The sequence below is a fragment of the Triticum aestivum genome, chromosome 3B (assembly GCF_018294505.1).
Source record: "Triticum aestivum cultivar Chinese Spring chromosome 3B, IWGSC CS RefSeq v2.1, whole genome shotgun sequence".
NCBI classification, from domain to species: Eukaryota; Viridiplantae; Streptophyta; class Magnoliopsida; order Poales; family Poaceae; genus Triticum; species Triticum aestivum.
Genome location: NC_057801.1, coordinates 816,403,214 through 816,424,539, shown reverse-complemented (window position 1 = coordinate 816,424,539; position 21,326 = coordinate 816,403,214).

Genomic DNA, 21,326 nt, shown 5'->3' with positions numbered 1-21,326 from the left:
AATGAGCGTTGAGGCTCGCGGAGGATATCGTTATGTTCTCACTCTCACTGATGACTTAAGTAGATGTGGGTATGTCTACTTGATGAAACACAAGTCTGAGACCTTTGAAAAGTTCAAGGAATTTCAGAATGAGGTAGACAATCAACATGACCAAAAAATAAAGTTCTTACGATCATATCGTGGAGGAGAATATTTAAGTCACGAATTTGGTACGCACTTAAAGAAATGTGGAATCGTTTCACAACTCACGTCGCCTGGAACACCTCAGCGTAACGGTGTGTCCGAATGTCGTAATCGCACTCTATTGGATATGATGCGATCTATGATGTCTCTTACCGATTTACCGCTATCATTTTGGGGATACGCTCTAGAGACAACTACATTCACTTTAAATAGGGCACCATCTAAATCCGTTGAGACGACACCGTATGAGTTATGGTTTGGGAAGAAACCTAAGCTGTCGTTTCTAAAAGTTTGGGTATGCGACGCTTATGTCAAGAAACTTCAACCTGAAAAGCTCGAACCCAAGTCAGAAAAATGCGTCTTCATAGGATACCCTAAGGAAACCATTGGGTATACCTTATACATTAGATCCGAAGGCAAGTTCTTTGTTGCCAAGAACAGGTCCTTTTAGAGAAAGAGTTTCTCTCGAAAGGAGTAAGTGGGAGGAAAGTAGAACTCGATGAAGTACTGCCTCTTGAACCGGAAAGTAGTACAGCTCAGGAAGATGTTCCTGTGGTTCCTACACCGACTAGAGAGGAAATTAATAGTAATGATCAAGGTACTTCGGATCAAGTTGCTACTGAACTTTGTAGGTCCACAAGGACACGTTCCACACCAGAGTGGTATGGCAACCCTGTCCTGGAAATCATGTTGTTAGACAACAGTGAACCTTCGAACTATGAAGAAGCGATGGCGGGCCCAGATTCCAACAAATGGCTTGAAGCCATGCAATCCGAGATAGAATCCATGTATGAAAACAAAGTATGGACTTTGACAGACTTGTCCGATGATCGGCGAGCGATAGAAAATAAATGGATCTTTAAGAAGAAGACGGACGCGGATGGTAATGTTACCATCTATAAAGCTCGACTTGTCGCTAAGGGTTATCGGCAAGTTCAAGGGGTTTACTATGATGAGACTTTCTCTCCCATAGCGAAGCTGAAGTCCGTCCGAATCATGTTAGCAAATGCCGCATACTATGATTATGAGATATGGCAAATGGACGTCAAAACGACATTCCTTAACGGCTATCTTAAGGAAGAACTGTATATGATGCAGCTGGAAGGTTTTGTCGATCCCGAGAATGCTAACAAGGTATGCAAGCTCCAGCGATCCATTTATGGGCTGGTGCAAGCATCTCGTAGTTGGAACATTCGCTTTGATGAGATGATGAAAGTGTTTGGGTTTATGCAGAATTATGGAGAAGCCTGCGTTTACAAGAAAGTGAGGGGGAGCTCTGTAGCATTTTTCATATTATATGTAGATGACATACTTTTCATGGGAAATGATATAGAACTTTTGGACAACATTAAGGCCTACTTGAATAAGTGTTTTTCAATGAAGGACCTTGGAGAAGCTGCTTACATATTAGGCATCAAGATCTATAGGGATAGATCGAGACGCCTCATAGGTCTTTCACAAGGAACATACCTTGATAAGATATTGAAGAAGTTCAATATGGATCAGTCCAAGAAAGCGTTCTTGCCTGTATTGCAAGGTGTGAGATTGAGCTCGGCTCAATGCCCGCCCACGGCAGAAGATATAGAAGAGATGAGTGTCATCCCCTATGCCTCATCCATAGGGTCTATTATGTATGCCATGCTGTGTACCAGACCTGATGCAAACCTTCCCGTAAGTTTGGTAGGAAGGTACCAAAGTAATCCCGGCAAGGAACACTGGACAAAGGAAGGTCAAAAATATCTTGAAGTACCTGAAAACGACAAAGGACATGTTTCTTGTCTATGGAGGTGACGAAGAGTTCGTCGTAAAGGGTTACGTCGACGCTAGCTTCGACACATATCTGGATGACTCTAAGTCACAAACCGGATAGTGTATATTTTGAATGGAGGGGCAGTAAGCTGGTGTAGTTGCAAGCAGAGCGTCGTGGCGGGATCTACATGTGAAGCGGAGTACATGGCAGCTTCAGAGGCAGCGCATGAAGCAATCTGGATGAAGGAGTTCATCACCGAACTAGGAGTCATACCCAACGCGTCGGGGCCGATCACTCTCTCCGGTGACAACACTGGAGCTATTGCCCTTGCCAGGGAGCCCAGGTTTCACAAGAAGACCAGGCACATCAAGCGTCGCTTCAACTCCATACATGAAAACGTTCAAGATGGAGACATAGATATTTGCAAAGTGCAAACGGATCTGAATGTCGCAGATCCGTTGACTAAACCTCTTCCGCGAGCAAAACATGATCAACACCAGAACTCTATGGGTGTTCGATTCATCACAATGTAACTAGATTATTGACTCTAGTGCAAGTGGGAGACTGTTGGAAATATGCCCTAGAGGCAATAATAAAATGATGATTATTATATTTCCTTGTTCATGATAATTGTCTGTTATTCATGCTATAATTTTGTTATCCGGAAATCGTAATACATGTGTGAATACATAGACCACAACATGTCCCTAGTGAGCCTCTAGTTGACTAGATCATTGATCAACTGATTGTCATGGTTTCCTGACTATGGACATTGGATCTCGTTGATAACGAGATCACATCATTAGGAGAATGTTGTGATGGACAAGACCCAATCCTAAGCATAGCAGAAGATCGTGTAGTTCGTTTGCTAGAGCTTTTCCAATGTCAAGTATCTTTTCCTTAGCCATGAGATCGTGTAACTCCCGGATACCGTAGGAGTGCTTTGGGTGTACCAAACGTCACAACGTAACTAGGTGACTATAAAGGTACACTACAGGTATCCCTGAAAGTGTCTGTTGGGTTGACACGGATCGAGACTGGGATTTGTCACTCCGTATGATGGAGAGGTATCTCTGGGCCCACTCGGTAATGCATCATCATAATGAGCTCAAAGTGACCAAGTGTTTGTTCACACGATCATGCATTATGGCACGAGTAAAGTGACATGCCGGTAACAAGATTGAACGAGGTATTGGGATACCGACGATCGAATCTCGGGGAAGTAACGTACCAATTGACAAAGGGAATTGTATACGGGATTGATTGAATCCTCGACATCGTGGTTCATCCGATGAGATCATCGAGGAGCATGTGGGAGCCAACATGGGTATCCAGATCCCGCTTTTGGTTATTGACCGGAGAGGCGTCTCGGTCATGTCTGCATGTCTCCCGAACCCGTAGGGTCTACACACTTAACGTTCGGTGACGCTAGGGTTGTAGAGATATTAGTATGCAGTAAACCGAAAGTTGTTCGGAGTCTCGGATGAGATCCCAGATGTCACGAGAAGTTTCGGAATGGTCCTGAGGTAAAGAATTATATATAGGAAGTCAGGTTTTGGCCATCGGGAAAGTTTCGCGGGTCACCCGTATTGTACCGGACCACCGGAAGGGTCCCGGGGATCAACCAGGTGGGGCCACCTATCCCGGAGAGCCCCATGGGCTGAAGTGGGAGGGGAACGAGCCCCTGGTGGGCTGGTGCGCCCCCCCTTGTGACCCCCCTGTGCCAAGGGTTGGAAACCCTAGGGGTGGGGGTGCCTCCACCTGGCTTGGGGGGCAAGTTTCCCCCCTGGCCGCCGCCCCCCCTTGGAGATTGCATCTCCTAGGGCCGGCGTCCCCCCCTAAGGGGCCTATATAAAGAGGGGGGAGGGAGGGCAGCCGCACCCATTCTCTTGGCACCTCCCTCTCCCTCTGCTACACCTCTCCCTCTCGTAGAGCTTGGCGAAGCCCTGCCGAGATAGCTGCTGCATCCACCACCACACCGTCGTGCTGCTGGATCTCCATCAACCTCTCCTTCCCCCTTGCTGGATCAAGAAGGAGGATACGTCTTCCCCAACCGTGCGTGTGTTGAATGCGGAGGTGTTGTCCGTTCAGCACTAGGATCATCGGTGATTTTGGATCACGACGAGTACGACTCCCTCAACCCCGTTCTCTTGAACGCTTCCGCTCACGATCTACAAGGGTATGTAGATGCACTCCTCTCTCTCGTTTCTAGTTGAACTCATAGATTGATCTTGGTGAAAGCGAAGAAAATTTTATTTTCTGCTACGTTCTCCAACAGTCCAGGGGGCCCACGAGATAGGGGGGCACTCCCTATAGGGCGGGGGGCACCCCCCTGTCTCGTGGACAGGGTGTGGGCCCCCTGGTGTATTTCTCTGGCCCGGAAATTCTTATTAATTCCAAAAAGTGCCTCAGTGGATTTTCAGGACATTCCGAGAACTTTTCTTTTTCTACACATAAAACAACATCATGGCAGTTCTGCTGAAAATAGCGTCAGTCCGGGTTAGTTATATTCAAATCATGCAAGTTAGAGTCCAAAACAAGGGCAAAAGTGTTTGGAAAAGTAGATACGTTGGAGACGTATCAACTCCCCCGAGATTAAACCTTTGCTTGTCCTCAAGCAATTCATTTGATAGACTGAAAGTGATAAATAAAAACTTCTACAAACTCTGTTTGCTCTTGTTGTTGTAAACATGCAAAGCCAGCATTCAGGTTTCAACAAATATTATGAACTAACAATACTCACGATAGCACTTAGGTCTCACAATTACTCATATCAATAACATAATCAACTAGCGAGCCATAATAATAAAACTCGGATGACAACACTTTCTCAAAACAATGATAACAAGATATAACAAAATGGTATCTCGCTAGCCCTTTCTGATACCGCAAAACATAAATGCAGAGCACTTTTAAAGATCAAGGACTAACTAAACATTGTAATTCATGATAAAAGAGATCCAGTCAAGTCATACCCAATATAAACCAATAGTAATGAATGCAAATGACAGTGTGCTCTCCAGCGGGTGCTTTTTAATAAGAAGGGTGATGACTCAACATAAAAGTAAATAGATAGGCCCTTCGCAGAGGGAAGCAGGGATTTGTAGAGGTGCCAGAGCTTGATTTCAAAACAAAGATTGAATAAAATTTTGAGTGGCATACTTTCGTTGTCAACGCAACAACTATGAGATGGATGCATCTTCCATACTACATGCATTATAGGAAGTTCCTAAACATAGTGGTAAAGGTTTATACTCCCCCAACCACCAACAAGCATCAATCCATGGCTTGCTCGAAACGATGAGTGCCTCCAACTAACAACAGCCCTGGGGCAGTTTTGTTTAATTATTTTATTTGCTTTGATCTTTTTGGATCATGGGACTGGGCATCCCGGTTACCTGCCCTTTCTCGTGAATGAGGAGCAGAGTCCACTCCTCTTGAGAATAACCCACCTAGGATGAAAGATATAGGCAGCCCTAGTTCTAACATGAGCTGCTCGAGCATACAAAACAAAATTTCATTTGAAGGTTTGAGTTTGGCACATACAAATTTACTTGGAATGGCAGGTAAATACCGCATATAGGAAGGTATAGTGGACTCATATGGAACAACTTTGGGGTTTAAGGATTTTGGATGCACAAGCAGTTTTCCCGCTTAGTACAGGTGAAGGCTAGCAAAAGACTGGGAAGCGACCAACTAAGAGAGCGACAACAGTCATAAACATGCATTGAAATTAAATCACACCGAATAAAAGCATGAGTAGGATTTAATCCACCATGAACATAAATATCGTGAAGGCTATGTTGATTTGATTCAACGACATGCGTGAACTATGCCAAGTCGAGTCACTCAATTCATTCAAAGGAGGATACCATCCCATCATACCACATCATAATCATTCTAATAGCATGTTGGCACGCAAGGTAAACCATTATAACTCAAAGCTAATCAAGCATGGCACAAGCAACTATAATCTCTAAATGTCATTGCAAATATGTTTACTTCATAATAAGCTGACTCAGGAACGATGAACTCATCATATTTACAAAAACAAGAGAGGTTGAGTTCATACCAGCTCCTCTCATCCGAATAAGTCCATCATATGTCCTCATTATTGCCTTTCACTTGCATGACCGAACGATGTGTATAATAATAAGAGTGCACGTGCATTGGACTAAGATGGAATCTACAAGCATTCAACTCAAAATAGAAGACAAGTAATATGGGCTCTAAGTTAAATAAATAATCATGCATATGAGAGCCACTAAACATTTTCAATATGGTCTTCTCGACCCCCAAAGGAAAGAAAAGAAAATAAAACTATTTACACGGGAAAGCTCCCAACAAGAAAGAAGAAGAACTAGAAATCTTTTTGGGTTTTCATTTTAATTTCTACTACAAGCATGGAGAATAAACTAACTAATTTTTTTGTTTTTTCTCAAGGTTTATCAAACACACAAGAAGAAAACTAGAAAAAGGAATTTTAAGCTAACATGGATAATACAATGAAAGAGTATGAGCACTAACAACTAGTGTGTGAACATGAATGTAAAATCGGTGAGAAATACGTACTCCCCCAAGCTTAGGCTTTTGACCTAAGTTGGTCTAATACCAAGGACCACCGCTACTCTCCCCGGTGTAATAATGAGAGGTGTAATCAGGATACCACTGGCTGGTCATCTCCGGATCCCACTGGACAGATGATGCACGATAAGGGTCCAGTTCAGGTTCCGGCTCAGGTTCAGGTTCTGGAGTAAAAGCTTGGGCTCGATGATTGTTCACCACTTCTGGTGTGATGAGAAAGTTTTCTTCAAGCAAATAAAACAACAGAGGCGCAGTGGCTAGAAGAGCCCCTCAAAAATTTCCTTAACATTTTCTGAAAATTTCAGAAATTTTAGTAACTTCAAAATAAAAGTGAATAAAATTAAACAAGATTGGTAGCAACTACTCCTACAAGTGCCTAGAGCCTATATCATGCATTGGAAATGCTTGGGACCTCATAAATTTAACGTGCAAGCTCAAGAACATAGTTACCTAAGCAGCAAAAATTTGCAATGAATAAAGCACTAGAACAAAAACTAATTTGACCAATGGAGGAGTCACATACCAAGCAACAATCTCCCAAAGCAGTTTTGTGAATGGAGCTTTGAGCAAGGAGATCAAAAATCGCAACAAAATGAGCTAGAACTCGTGCTTGAGCCGGATGGGGATTTTTTTGGGTAGAAGATGAAGTGTGTGGGTGCTGGCATAAGTGGAGGGGGCCACCAGGGGCCCATGAGACAGGGGGCGCGCCCTATAGGGGGGGCGCCCTCCACTCTCGTGGCCTGGTGCTTGCCCCTCCTGCAGTGTTTTCAGTGCCTAAAATCCTCAAATAATCCATAAAAAATCATACTAAATTTGCAGGGCATTTGGAGCACTTTTATTTTTGGGGTATTTTTTTATTGCATGGATATTTCAGAAAACAGACGGATAATACTATTTTTGCTTTATTTATTTTAAATAACAGAAAGTAAAAAATAGTGTACAAAAGGTTGTGCCTTCTAGTTTTATCCATCTCATGATCATCAAAATGAATCCACTAACAAGGTTGATCAACTCTTGTTAACAAACTCATTCCGAATAACACGGAACCGGAGAAATTTCGAATAACACTAAGTTACTTCAACGGGGATATGAAAATCCCCAACAATAAGAATATCATACTTTTTCTTGACAGTAGGGAGAGGAAATTCAAAACCTCCAATAATGATAGTTGGAACTTTTCCAATAGAATTGATGCTATGAACTTGAGATTGTTTCCTCGGAAAGTGTACCGTATGCTATTTACCATTAACATGAAAAGTGACATTGCCTTTGTTGCAATCAATAACAGCCCCTGCAGTATTCAAAAAAGGTCTACCAAGGATAATAGACATACTATCGTCCTCGGGAATATCAAGAATAACAAAGTCCGTTAAGATAGTGACATTTGCAACCACAACAGGCACAACCTCACAAATACTGACAGGTATAGCAGATGATTGATCAGCCATTTGCAAAGATATTTCAGTAGGTGTCAACTTATTCAATTCAATTCTACAATGAGAGAGGCATAACACTAACACCGGCTCCAAGATCAAATAAAGCAGTTCTAACATAGTTTTGTTTAATGGAGCATGGTATAGTCGGTACCCCTGGATCTCCAAGTTTCTTTGGTATTCCACCCTTAAAGGTGTAATTAGCAAGCATGGTGGAAATTTCAGCTTCCGGTATCTTTCTTTTGTTTGTAATGATATCCTTCATATACTTAGCATAAGGATTTACTTTAAGCATATCAGTTAAGCGCATACGTAAAAAAATAGTTCTAATCATTTCAGCAAAGCGCTCAAAATCCTCATCATCCTTTGTCTTGGATGGTTTAGGAGGAAAGGGCATAGGTTTCTGAACCCATGGTTCTCTTTCTCTACCGTGCTTCCTAGCAACAAAATCTCTCTTATCATAACGTTGATTCTTTGATTGTGGGTTATCAAGATCAACAGCAAGTTCAACCTCTACTTCATTGTTTTTGCTAGGTTGAGCATCAACATGAACATTATCATTAACATTATCACTAGGTTCATGTTCATCACCAGATTGTGTTTCAGCATCAGAGATAGAAATATCATTGGGATTCTCAGGTGTGTCTATAGTAGGTTCACTAGAAGCATGCAATGTCCAATCATTTTTCTTTTTCTTCTTTTTAGAAGAACTAGGTGCCTCTAAATTATTTCTCTGAGAATCTTGCTCGATTCTCTTAGGGTGGCCTTCAGGATACAAAGGTTCCTGAGTCATTCTACCAGTTCTAGTAGCCACTCTAACAGCAAAGTCATTTTTATTATTTAATTCCTTAAGAAAATCATTTTGAGCTTTAAGTACTTGCTCAGCTGGAGTAGCAACCATAGACGCATATTTGCTAATGAGTTGGAGTTCACCTTTAACTCTAGCCATATTATTGCTCACGCAGCCTATCTCGAAAGCATTATTCTTTAACTCTCTACCAACATAAGCAAGAGCTATGAAATTTAGTAGAGGGGATTTTAACTTTATCATATCTATAGAGAGAATTTACCTTTACTACCTGTGTCGGGTTATCAAGACAATGTGGTTCTTCAACAGGCGGTATATTAAGACCATGTATTTCTTCAATATGTGGTAAATTCTTAACATGTTCAACTTTAATACCTTTTTCTTTCATTGCTTTGTTTGCCTCTTGCATATCATCAGGACTGAGAAATAAAACACCTCTCTTCTTCAGAGTGGGATTAGGAATAGGCTGAGGAGTTGTCTCAATTGGTTCAGGAATTGCCTCAGGAATTGGCTCAGGAAGAGTCCAATTATTTTCATTAGTCAACATATTATTCAATAGTACTTCAGCTTCGTCGACTGTTATTTCCCTGAAAACACAACCGACACAACTATCCAAGTAGTCCTTGGAAGCATCGGTTAGTCCATTATTAAAGATATCAAGTATTTCATTTTTCTTGAGAGGATGATCAGGCGAAGCATTAAGTAATTGGAGAAGCCTCCCCCAAGCTTGTGGGAGACTCTCTTCTTTGGTTTGCAAAAAATTATATATTTCCCTCAAGGCAGCTTGTTTCTTATGAGCAGGAAAATATTTAGCAGAGAAGTAAAAAATCATATCCTGGGGACTACACACACAACCAGGAGCAAGAGAATTATACCAAGTCTTAGCATCACCATTTAACGAGAACGGAAATATCTTAAGGATATAAAAATAGTGACATCTTTAATCATGAGTGAACAGGGTAGCTATCATTCAACTTGGTAAGATGTGCCACAACAGTTTCAGATTCAAGGCCATAAAAAGGATCAGATTCAACTAGAGTAATAATCTCAGGATCAAAAGAGAATTCATAATCCTTATCAGTAACACAGATAGGTGAAGTAGCAAAAGCAGGGTCAGGTTTCATTCTAGCATTAAGAGACTGCTGCTTCCATTTAGCTAATAATTTCTTAAGATCATATCGATCATTGCAAGCAAAGATAGCTCTAGCAGCTTCTTCATTCATAACATAACCCTCAGGAACAACATGCAATACATAATCATTAGGAGAATTTTTATCATCACTATCATCAATAATAGCATCTTCAATATTTTCATTCTCTCTAACTCTAGCAAGTTGTTCATCAAGAAATTCACCTAATGGCAAAGTAGTTTCACGCATAGAAGTAGTTTCATCGTGCATAGAAGAAGTAGCATCATCAATAACATGCGACATATCAGAATTCATAGCGGTAGCAGGTTTAGGTGTCACAAGCTTACTCATTACAGAAGGAGAATCTAGTGCAGAGCTAGATGGCAGTTCCTTACCTCCCCTCGTAGTTGAGGGATAAATCTTGGTTTTAGCGTCTTTCAAGTTCTTCATAGTGATCAAAAGATACAAATCCCAAGTGACTCAGAGAATAGAGCTATACTCCTCGGCAACGGCGCCAGAAATTAGTCTTGATAACCCACAAGTGTAGGGGATCGCAACAGCTTTCGAGGGTAAAGTATTCAACCCAAATTTATTGATTCGACACAAGGGGATCCAAAGAATATTCTTGAGTATTAGCAGCTGAGTTGTCAATTCTACCACACCTGGATAACTTAGTATCTGCAGCAAAGTATTTAGTAGCAAAGTAGTATGATAATAAAGGTAACGGTGGCAAAAGTAAAGATAATAGTTTTTGGGTTTTTATTACTATCCTAAGAAGTCACCGCCTTCAGTATCATTTCATTTATATGATGAATTCAGAGAAATGACTTTACATGATTTTTGTGCGGTATGTAGGATACCCTTTGAAGGAGAGTTAGAGGAACCCCATCGTGAAGATGTGGATGGCTTTGTTAACACTATAGTTGTAGAGGAGCGAAAGAAAGATAATTTTCTTGTTACACCGGAGGCGGTGTACGCTCATCGACGCCAAGCATCCACTCCAGAACCTGAACTTGAGCCGGAACCTGCACTGGACCCTTATCGTGCATCATCTTTCCAGTGGGATCTGGAGATGGCCAGCCAGTGGTATCCTGTGTACACTTCCCAGTACACCGGGGAGAGTAGCAACGGTCCTTGGTATTAGACCAACTTAGGCCAAAAGCCTAAGCTTGGGGGAGTACGTATTTCTCACCGACTTTGCATTCATGTTCACACACTATTCTAGTTGTCGGTGCTCATACTCTTTCATTGTATTATCCATGCTAGTTTAATTTTCTTTTTCTATTTTTCTTCTTGTGTGTTTGATAAACCTTAAGAAAACCCAAAAAGATTTCTTGTTCTTCTTTTTACTTGTTGGGAGCTTTCCCGTGTAAATAGTTTTATTTTATTTTATTTTCTTTGGGGGTCAAGAAGACCATATTGAAAATGTATAGTGGCTCTCATATGCATGATTGTTTATTTAACTAAGATCCCATATTATTTTGTCTTCTCTCTTGAATTGAATGCTTGCAGATTCCAGCTTAGTCCAATGCACATGCACTATTATTATACACATCGTTCAGTCGTGCAAATGAAAGGCAATAATGACGATATATGATGGACTGATCGAGATAAAAGCAGCTGGTATGAACTCGACCTCTCTTGTTTTTGTAAATATGATGAGTTCATCGTTCCTGATTTAGCTTCTTTGTGAAGTAAACATATTTGCAATAACATTTAGAGATTATAGTTGCTTGTGCCATGCTTGATTAGCTATGAGTTATAATGGTTTACCTTGCGTGCCAACATGTAGAATGATTGTGATGTGGTATGATGAGATGGTATCCTCCTTTGAATAAATTGAGTGACTCGACTTCGCACATGTTCACACATGTAGTTGAAATAAAATCAACATAGCCTTCATGATATTTATGTTCATGGTGGATTATATCCTACTCATGCTTGTACTCGGTGTGAATTAGTTTTAATGCATGTTTATGACTGTTGTCGCTCTCTCAGTTGGTCGCTTCCCAGTCTTTTGCTAGCCTTCACCTGTATTAAGCGGGAATACTGCTTGTGCATCCAAACTCCTAAAACCCCAAAGTTGTTCCATGAGAGTCCACCATGCCTTCCTATATGCGTTATCTACCTGTCGTTCCAAGTAAATTTGTATGTGCCAAACTCTAAACCTTCAAATGAAATTATGTTTTGTATGCTCGAGCAGCTCATGTTTCCACTAGGGCTGCCTATATCTTCCATGCTAGGTGGGTTATTCTCAAGAGGAGTGGACTCCGCTCCTCATTCACGAGAAAGGGCCAGTAACTGGGATGCCCAGTAGCATGATCCACAAAGATCAAAGCAAATCAAAATAATTAAACAAAACTCCCCGATGGTTGTTGTTAGTTGGAGGCACTCGTTGTTTCGAGCAAGCCATGGATTGATGCTTATCGGTGGTTGGGGGAGTATAAACCTTTACCATTCTATTTGGGAACTGCCTATAATGCATGTAGTATGGAAGATACAACATCTCATAGTTCTTGCGTTGATAGTGAAAGTATGCCGCCCAAAATATTATTCAATCTCTATTTTAAAATTGAGCTCTCGCACCTCTACAAATCCCTGCTTCCCTCTGCGAAGGGCCTATCTATTTATTTTTATGTTGAGTCATCACCTTTCTTATTAAAAAGCACCCGCTGGAGAGCACACTGTCATTTGCATTCATTACTATTGGTTTATATTGGGGTCTGCATTTATGTTTTGCGGTCTCAGAAAGGGCTAGCGAGATACCATTTTGTTATATCATGTTATGATTGTTTTGAGAATATCACTAGTAGAAAAGAGGGCTTTAGTCCACCCCGGGTTAGCCCATTAGTCCCGGTTCAGTCTAGAACTGGGACTAATGGGGGCATTAGTCCCGGTTCGTGCGCCCAGGGGCCACGTGGGCCATTTGTCCTGGTTCGTCTGGACCTTTTAGTCCCGGTTGGTGCCACGAACCGGGACTAAAGGGTGCGATGCCCATTAGTACCGGTTCGTGGCACCAACCGGGACTAAAGGTCTAACCTTTAGTCCCGGTTCGAGCCACAAACTGGTACTAATGGGGTTTGAGGCATTAGTACCGGTTCATGGCATGAACCGGTACTAAAGGTCACATTTTCGAACTCCACCCCCCCCCCCCCCGTGGATCGCCTTTTCAGTTTAAAAAAAATAAAAGAAAATGATGAAAATGTCAAAAAAAATAATAAGTTTCCCATGTGATATGTGGTCTAGTTGTAGGAAAAAATTACAAATGTGAATTTCGACTTTATTTGCAAAATCTCTCTAGAATTTAGTAAAATGGGCATAACTTTTGCATACTGACTCGGATGAAAAAGTTTTTTATATGAAAAATCATCTACTCGAAAAGTTACATCCAAATTTAACTAGGGGAACCCCGTTAAACATTTTCAAAATCCTCAAAAACCTAACAGAAAAAAAGTTATGGGGCTTTTAAGATCTAGAGTGGAAAAAATCGAAAAATTTTCAAACTGTGGTCAAACAATGGTCAAACAATGGTCAAATTAATTATTCTAGAATATTAGTGTTACTAAATAATTATTTCAGTTATTCTGGATTTTGGTCAAATCTGGTCAAACTATGGTCAAACAATGGTCAAACTAATTATTCAAGAAATATTAGTGTTACTAAATAATTATTGTTTGTTAAAAACAATAGTTTCAAACTCAAACAATGAAATGTGTCACTTCATGCTCACGCAAAATTCCTGAGGGTTAATAGGATTGACATCTTACTATTGTCAGGAAAACAACAAGTGCAGACTTGGACATGAGGGAGAATAGAACCCGGAAGTTAAGCGTGCTCAGGCTGGGGGAGTGGGAGGATGGGTGACCGTTCGGAAAGTTGGATGATTAGGAATGATGAGGGGTGATTAGAGATTAGAGGATAAATTGAGCAGTGATGAGGGGTGGTGATTAGAGATTAGAGGTTAAAATAATTTAGAAATTTGAAAATTTCCTTTAGTCCCGGTTGGTGTTACCAACTGGGACTAAATGTGGAGCTCCACATGGCCTTACCAACCGGGACTGATGCCCCCTTTTCTACTAGTGTGTGTTGTCATCCGAGTTTTATTATTATCGCTCGCTAGCTGATTATGCCATTGATATGAGTAATTGTGAGACCTACGTGTTATTGTGAGTATGGTTAGTTCATAATATTGCTGAAACCTGAATGATGGATTTACATGTTTACAACAACAAGAGCAAACATAGTTTGTAAAAGTTTTTCTTTATCACTTTCAGTTTATCAACTGAATTGCTTGAGGACAAGCAAAGGTTTAAGCTTGGGGGAGTTGATACGTCTCCAATGTATCTACTTTTCCAAACACTTTTGCCCTTGTTTTGGACTCTAACTTGCATTATTTGAATGAAACTAACCCGGACTGTTGCTGTTTTCAGTAGAATTGCCATGATGTTGTTTCATGTGTAGAAAACAAAAGTTCTCGGAATGTCCTGCAAATCCTCGGAGGCACTTTTTGGAAATATAAAAAATACTGGAGAACGAATCAAGACCAGGGGGCCCACACCCTGTCCACGAGGGTGCGGGGTGCGCCCTCCCCCCTGGGCGTGCCCCCCTATCTCGTGCGCCCCCTAATGCTCCGCCGACCTCAACCCCAACTCCATATATTCCGTCTCACGGAGAAAAAAATCAAGGAGAATGTTTCATCGCGTTTTACGATACGGAGCCGCCGCCAAGCCCTAAAACCTCTCGGGAGGGCTGATCTGGAGTCCGTTCTGTGCTCCGGAGAGGGGGATTCGTCGCCGTTGTCATCATCAACCATCCTCCATCACCAATTTCATGATGCTCACTACTGTGCGTGAGTAATTCCATCGTAGGCTTGCTGGACGGTGATGGGTTGGATGAGATTTACCATGTAATCAATTTAGTTTTGTTAGGGTTTGATCCCTAGTATCCACTATGTTCTGAGATTGATGTTGCTGTGACTTTGCTATGCTTAATGCTTGTCACTAGGGCCCAAGTGCCATGATTTCAGATCTGAACCTATTATGTTTTCATGAATATATGTGTGTTCTTGATCCTATCTTGCAAGTCTATAGTCACCTATTATGTGTTATGATCCGACAACCCCGAAGTGACAATAATCGGGATACTTCTCGGTGATGACCGTAGTTTGAGGAGTTCATGTATTCACTATTTGTTAATTGATAGCCCACAAGTGTAGGGGATCGCAACAGCTTTCGAGGGTAAAGTATTCAATCCAAATTTATTGATTCGACACAAGGGGAGCCAAAGAATATTCTTGAGTATTAGCAGTTGAGTTGTTAATTCAACCACACCTGGATAACTTAGTATCTGCAGCAAAGTATTTAGCAGCAAAGTAGTATGATAATAAAGGTAACAGTGGCAAAAGTAAAGATAATAGTTTTGGGGTATTTGTAGTAGTTGTAACAGCAGCAACGGAAAAGTAAATAAGTGAAGAACAATATGTGAAAAGCTCGTAGGCAATGGATCAGTGCTGGATAATTATGCCGGATGCGATTCCTCATGTAATAGCTATAACATAGGGTGACACAGAACTAGCTCCAGTTCATCAATGTAATGTAGGCATGTATTCCGTAAATAGTCATACGTGCTTATGGAAAAGAACTTGCATGACATCTTTTGAGCTACCCTTCCGTGGCAGCAGGTTCCTAGTGGAAACTAAGGGATATTAAGGCCTCCTTTTAATAGAGAACCGGAACAAAGCATTAGCACATAGTGAATACATGAACTCCTCAAACTACGGTCATCACCGAGAAGTATCCCAATTATTGTCACTTCGGGGTTGTCGGATCATAACACATAATAGGTGACTATAGACTTGCAAGATAGGATCAAGAACACACATATATTCATGAAAACATAATTGGTTCAAATCTGAAATCATGGCACTCGGGCCCTAGTGACAAGCATTAAGCATAGCAAAGTCATAGCAACATCAATCTCAGAACATAGTGGATACTAGGGATCATACCCTAACAAAACTAACTTGATTACATGGTAAATCTCATCCAACCCATCACCGTCCAGCAAGCTTATGATGGAATTACTCATGCCCGGCGGTGAGCATCATGAAATTAGTGATGGAGGATGGTTGAAGATGACGACGGCGATGAATCCCCCTCTCCAGACCCCCGAACGGACTCCAGATCAGCCCTCCCGAGAGAGATTAGGGCTTGGCGGCAGCTCCGTGTCATAAAACGCGATGAAACTTTCTCTTCGATTTTTTTCTCCCCGAGACGGAATATATGGAGTTGGAGTTGAGGTCGGTGGAGGTCCATGTTGGAAATATGCCCTAGAGGCAATAATAAAATGATTATTATTATATTTATTTGTTCATGATAATTGTCTGTTATTCATGCTATAATTGTGTTATCCGGAAATCGTAATACATGTGTGAATACATGGACCACAACATATCCCTAGTGAGCCTCTAGTTGACTAGCTCGTTGATCAACTGATAGTCATGGTTTCTTGACTATGGACATTGGATGTCGTTGATAACGAGATCACATCATTAGGAGAATGTTGTGATGGACAAGACCCAATCCTAAGCATAGCACAAGATCGTGTAGTTCGTTTACTAGACCTTTTCCAATGTCAAGTATCTCTTCCTTAGACCATGAGATCGTGTAACAACCGGATACCGTAGGAGTGCTTTGGGTGTACCAAACGTCACAACGTAACTGGGTGACTGTTGGGTTGACACGGATCGAGACTGGGATTTGTCACTCCGTATGACGGAGAGGTATCTCTGGTCCCACTCGGTAATGCATCATCATAATGAGCTCAAAGTGACCAAGTGTTTGGTGATGGGTGTCGGTGTACTAGAGTAGGGGTACCCTAGTATCCCGAACTTGTGCACGGGCAATTGCAGCACCCCGCGGCCAGGCTTGCCGGGTGACCGCCAAGGTCCTCCGTGGTTCCTTTGGAGCCATTCAAGAACAAAGTATTCAAGCCAAGGAGACAAGGCCCCGGCAAGAGGATCTTTCCGGGAAGGCCAACCAAGCAATCTCAAGGAACTTGCCACGACGTGCCACGCGTCCCGGCGAGGCCCGGTGAGCGACAAGCTTCCGGACGTGACAAGACAACGACCACGGCAAGGCGCTTGCCGCGGCATGCTACCACTTTGTACCCACGCTCCAGCACATCCACCAACGTGTCGCCCTTAGGCCTTTCCAGGTGCGCGTGGCAGGAGGCTGTGCATCCAGCGGTGCGCGGTGGCAAGCGACGCTGACAAGATTGCCATCGTGGCGAGCGGTGGCGTCGCTGACGGCCCCTTTTTGCACTATTTGTGTGATGCAGACGGGCATTTAATGCCTTTGTCCCCTACCGTCAGGGTTAGGTATGATACACTGTACAGGTGGTTGTACCAACCGCAATTCCTTTTCCATTTTTACCCTTATCTACGTTGCCACCTGTCGGTGACCCCTTTAGCCTATAAAAGGAGGCCCATGCGCAACATAGAGGGGGGTTCGAAGGCAGAAAAAAACTCATGCTCGGTCTCGTTAGCAGCTAGTGTGTACTGTAGCACTCAACGCTCCCGAGCAAGAACTCAATACACTCAGACATGCAGCAGTAGGAGTGTTATCTCTCCGGAGAGCTCCGAAGCTGGGTAAACTGCTCGTGTGCTTCGCCTCGATCCGCTCTTCGTGTGATCTCCGCCCCCCGCCGAACCGAAAGGGGCTCGGTCCGCCGGTCCCATAGGTGTTCGTGGATCAGCTTCCCCAACATCTTTGGTGCATCGCCCCCCTGCAGGAGAGGAGGAGACCCGCCTAGGAGTTCCAGAACGCGGTGGATATTATGAGGCTGCGCCCGGGCCTCAACTTCAACTTCACTGTCCTGGAACTGGACGCGATGATCCTGGAACTGTTCAAGCGCGATCCTCAACATCCCGAAGCGTTCATGTTGCCGAGGGGTGTCGTTCCGCTGTGCAACAACTCCTCGCTTGACCGCATCCGTGCAATGATGCCGCTGTGCGATTCGCATGGAATTGTCCTAACTTGGCAAGAGCCTGCAGACGACGTCGTGCAGAAGTTCTTTGATGGCTTGGTAGAAGTGCCGGTCCGCTCCGATGAACAGAAGAGGCTTACTCGCGACACCACCGATGCGGAGATGCAGCGCATCGCCACTAGGCTGGAAGAGGCGGCGGCAGCCACTGCCGCGGCGAGTTTGGATTCACCGTGGAGGAGGCAGAGGCAGTAGAGGCGGCAAGCCTTGCCGAGCAAGAGGAGCTTGCCGGCGAGGGAGAGCTTGTCGGGCCTGAAGCTGAGTCAAGCGAGCCCGGCGAGGGAGAGCTTGTCAGGCCCGAACCTTCAGACAGGTCGCCGCAAGCGGAGCCCCCAGCTCCACCATGAAGGCATCACCGCAAGGCTGTGGACGTAGCGGGGCGGCAGACGGGTCAACAGCCGCCGCGCCGCGCGATGCGCTCCACCGTGGCAAGCACTGTTGCCGCGGGAGCACCTCACGCCGCTGCAGCAACAGGAGCGGGGCCCTCCCGGACCACCGCTTCTACTCCCGCCAAGCGGCTAAGGGAACCTACTCCTCCGCCTTGTCGCGCCGAAGGTGGGCCGGACTTTGACCTCTCTGCGCTCAGCTCCGACGAGGAAGCCGAAGAGTAAGATTCTTTGCTGTACTTGTAGTTCTTCAATTCTTGCTGTTTTGTCTTGTATCTGATTTGCTTTACTCCGAATCCATTCCTTTTCAGGACTCTGGCCTAGAGAGCGGCGAAGAGAGCCAAGGTCCCGATGATTGTCATCGAGGACGAACCCACCGCGACAGCAGGGGGTGTGTTTGAGACCACCTTGCCGGACCCGGCAACTATTCCCCAAAGCAGCCCCTAGTGCAGCCCCCAGCGTAAGTATATGGTTTACTTCCTGCTGTTAGGTGCGCATGGGTGCTCTTTCTTTGCTGACATCTGACTATTGGTTTGCATAGGAGCGGAGCAATCTCACCAGGAGTGCCCGGAAGCCGCTCCCGACATGCCCTCTGCTCCGACTACACCGCCAAGGGAGGATTCCCCGGCAAGGGAGCGTTCTCCGGCAAGGGAGAATTTTCCGGTAAGGGAGAAGTCTCCGGCAAGGGACAGTTCTCCGGCAAGGGACAGCACCAGCGACCCCCAAGTGGCGGAGACCACGACTGTAGATCCTAGTACAGGTAATCTTCTTGCTTGAAAACTTCCCTTGGGTTCTTCTTCTGATGTTCTTTTTCAATATTTGCTTGACTTTTCTCCCTTTTCCAGTCGTCAGATCCATCTGCCACGGAGCCGATGGAAACCGAGGTCGCCGGTGATGAGAACGCGCGCGACAATACCAACGACGCCGCTGCCACCGAAGAAGAGGCCGGCGCTGCTAATCCCACCGGCGAAGAGGCCGCCAAAGCTGCCGCCATAGAAGCTGGCGAGGGGTCCGGCGATCGCACTGACGGCCCCGAGGCCGCAGGAGCGTTAGGCGCTACGCCGACCGCCAATCCCTCCGCCGCTGCTGCAGCGTCAGGCTCCGAAGAGCCCCAGCCCGGCGCCTATTTGAAGGCAAGCGATGGCGTCTTCATCAAGCTCCCCAGGGCGTCGAGCTACAGGGCGCCGATCGAAGGAGAAACCTTTGATGAAGAGTTGCTCGCCTCCGCTGGGCTGACGCTGGTCGACGCGCCGAGCAGCAGCAGCGGCGAGCCTGAGGAGGAGCAGCTGCTGCGGATGCTATTGTCGCTCTACCGCGCCCGACAGGCCAAGCTGATATCCCGAGAAGCGCTTTCCACGAAGGCGGGAGTGGACATCGAGAAGCGCGCGGAGGAGCTCCAGGGCGTCAACCAGGAAGCTCTCCGGTCTCTGGTAGAGGAGCGGGAGCAACTCACCGAGCAGCGTAAAGCCTTCCTCCTCGAGAAGGCTGAAGTCGAAGAGCAACAGGAGCTTGCTGCCGAGAAGTTGTCTGCGCAGGAAGGCGAGTTGGCGCAGCGGAAGGTTAATCTTGACAGCCACGAGGAGGAGCTTGCCGCGCGCGAGCAAACATTCGGTGGGGCTCTCAAGGAAGCAGAGGATGCTGCCGCAGCTACCGAGGCCGCCAAGAAGGAGCTGGAGACGAAGGTGGCGCAGCTGGAGGCCGATCTCAAGGTGAGCGGCGAGGAGCTTGCTGCGCTCAAGCGTGAGCGCGAGAAGGATGCCTACACCCATGGCGAGCTGTAGGGTCGTCTCGCCGAGAGGAGCAAGGAGCTTAGCGCCGCCAAGGACTGCAACGCAGATCTTGAGCTGAAGCTGAGTACTTTGACCAAGACGCTGGATGGCGCCAGGGAGCAGGAGGTGGCCTTGAAGGAGAAGATCAAGGCCGACGAGGCGCTGCTGGCGAGTGCTGCTGCCGCCCAGAATGCTTTTAGGGAGAATGTGGAGCACTGGACCGAGGGTCTCGTGGATGTTGCTGCAGCCATCGACGGGGAGCTGGCGCAGCTGGGGATGGAGGATCTCGGGTGACGGCAATCTCCAGCATATTGTCTTCTGGGGCCACGTTGCTCCAATCGTTGCCGCGTGCTACTGGGGCTTGGCGCTGGGCGGTAAATGGCTGCGGGTTCTCCTCGACAATCCAGCACCAGTCTGCTCTCCATTCTTCCCACTTGCTGCGGAGCTCTCCCTCCAGATAAGCTTCCTTCTTGCCAGTTCTCGAGATCCAGGCGATTCCGCCGAATAAAGGCTCCCCTCTCTCAACTCGGGGCATAAAGAAGTGGCGAAAAAGAGCTACATTTGGATAGACTCCGACAAAGTTTTCGCAAAGATGTGCGAAAACTGCCATGGTCAGAACAGCGTTGGGGGTGAAGTCAAGGAGGCGGAACCCGTAGGTGTTCATAATATCGCAGAAAAACTCAAAGAAAGGCGGGCAGAGCCGGCAGTAGAAGAACAACGCGAAGAAGGGATATCCATTCGGAGCCAGTTCCGAAGCGGCAACTAGGAGTACCTTTGTGCGCGGATGCGCTCGCGTCTCCGTCGACCAGAAGAGGTAGTAATACTCCCTCAGCTCCTTCGCGGTGAGCTGAGGGGGGAAGATTGTCCGCTCCTTTCGCAGCGCCACGAGCCGCTGCGCCTCGGCCAACTTCACAACCTTCCTGGCTTTCAGAGCCATGGCGGAGGTGGTGAGAGAGATCGACGGCGTTGGTAGTGCCGGTGGCGATGGGGGCGGAGCGCTACTCTCTTTCAGCTTTGGGAAGAAGGGGGGAGCGGCGGAGATTTTTTAGATTGGAGTAGCAACCGGCGAGATGGGCGAACTGCCCCTGTTTCCCCTGCTTATAAAGAGGGAGGGGGCGGGCGTTCCGTCTTTCTGAATAAAGAAACCACCCACGATCTCTCCCACGACGCCGCATTCGACGCGTGCCGTTCGAGGAGGGCGCGGTGGATGCAGAGTGAGATACGGCGTAACCCAGGCCGC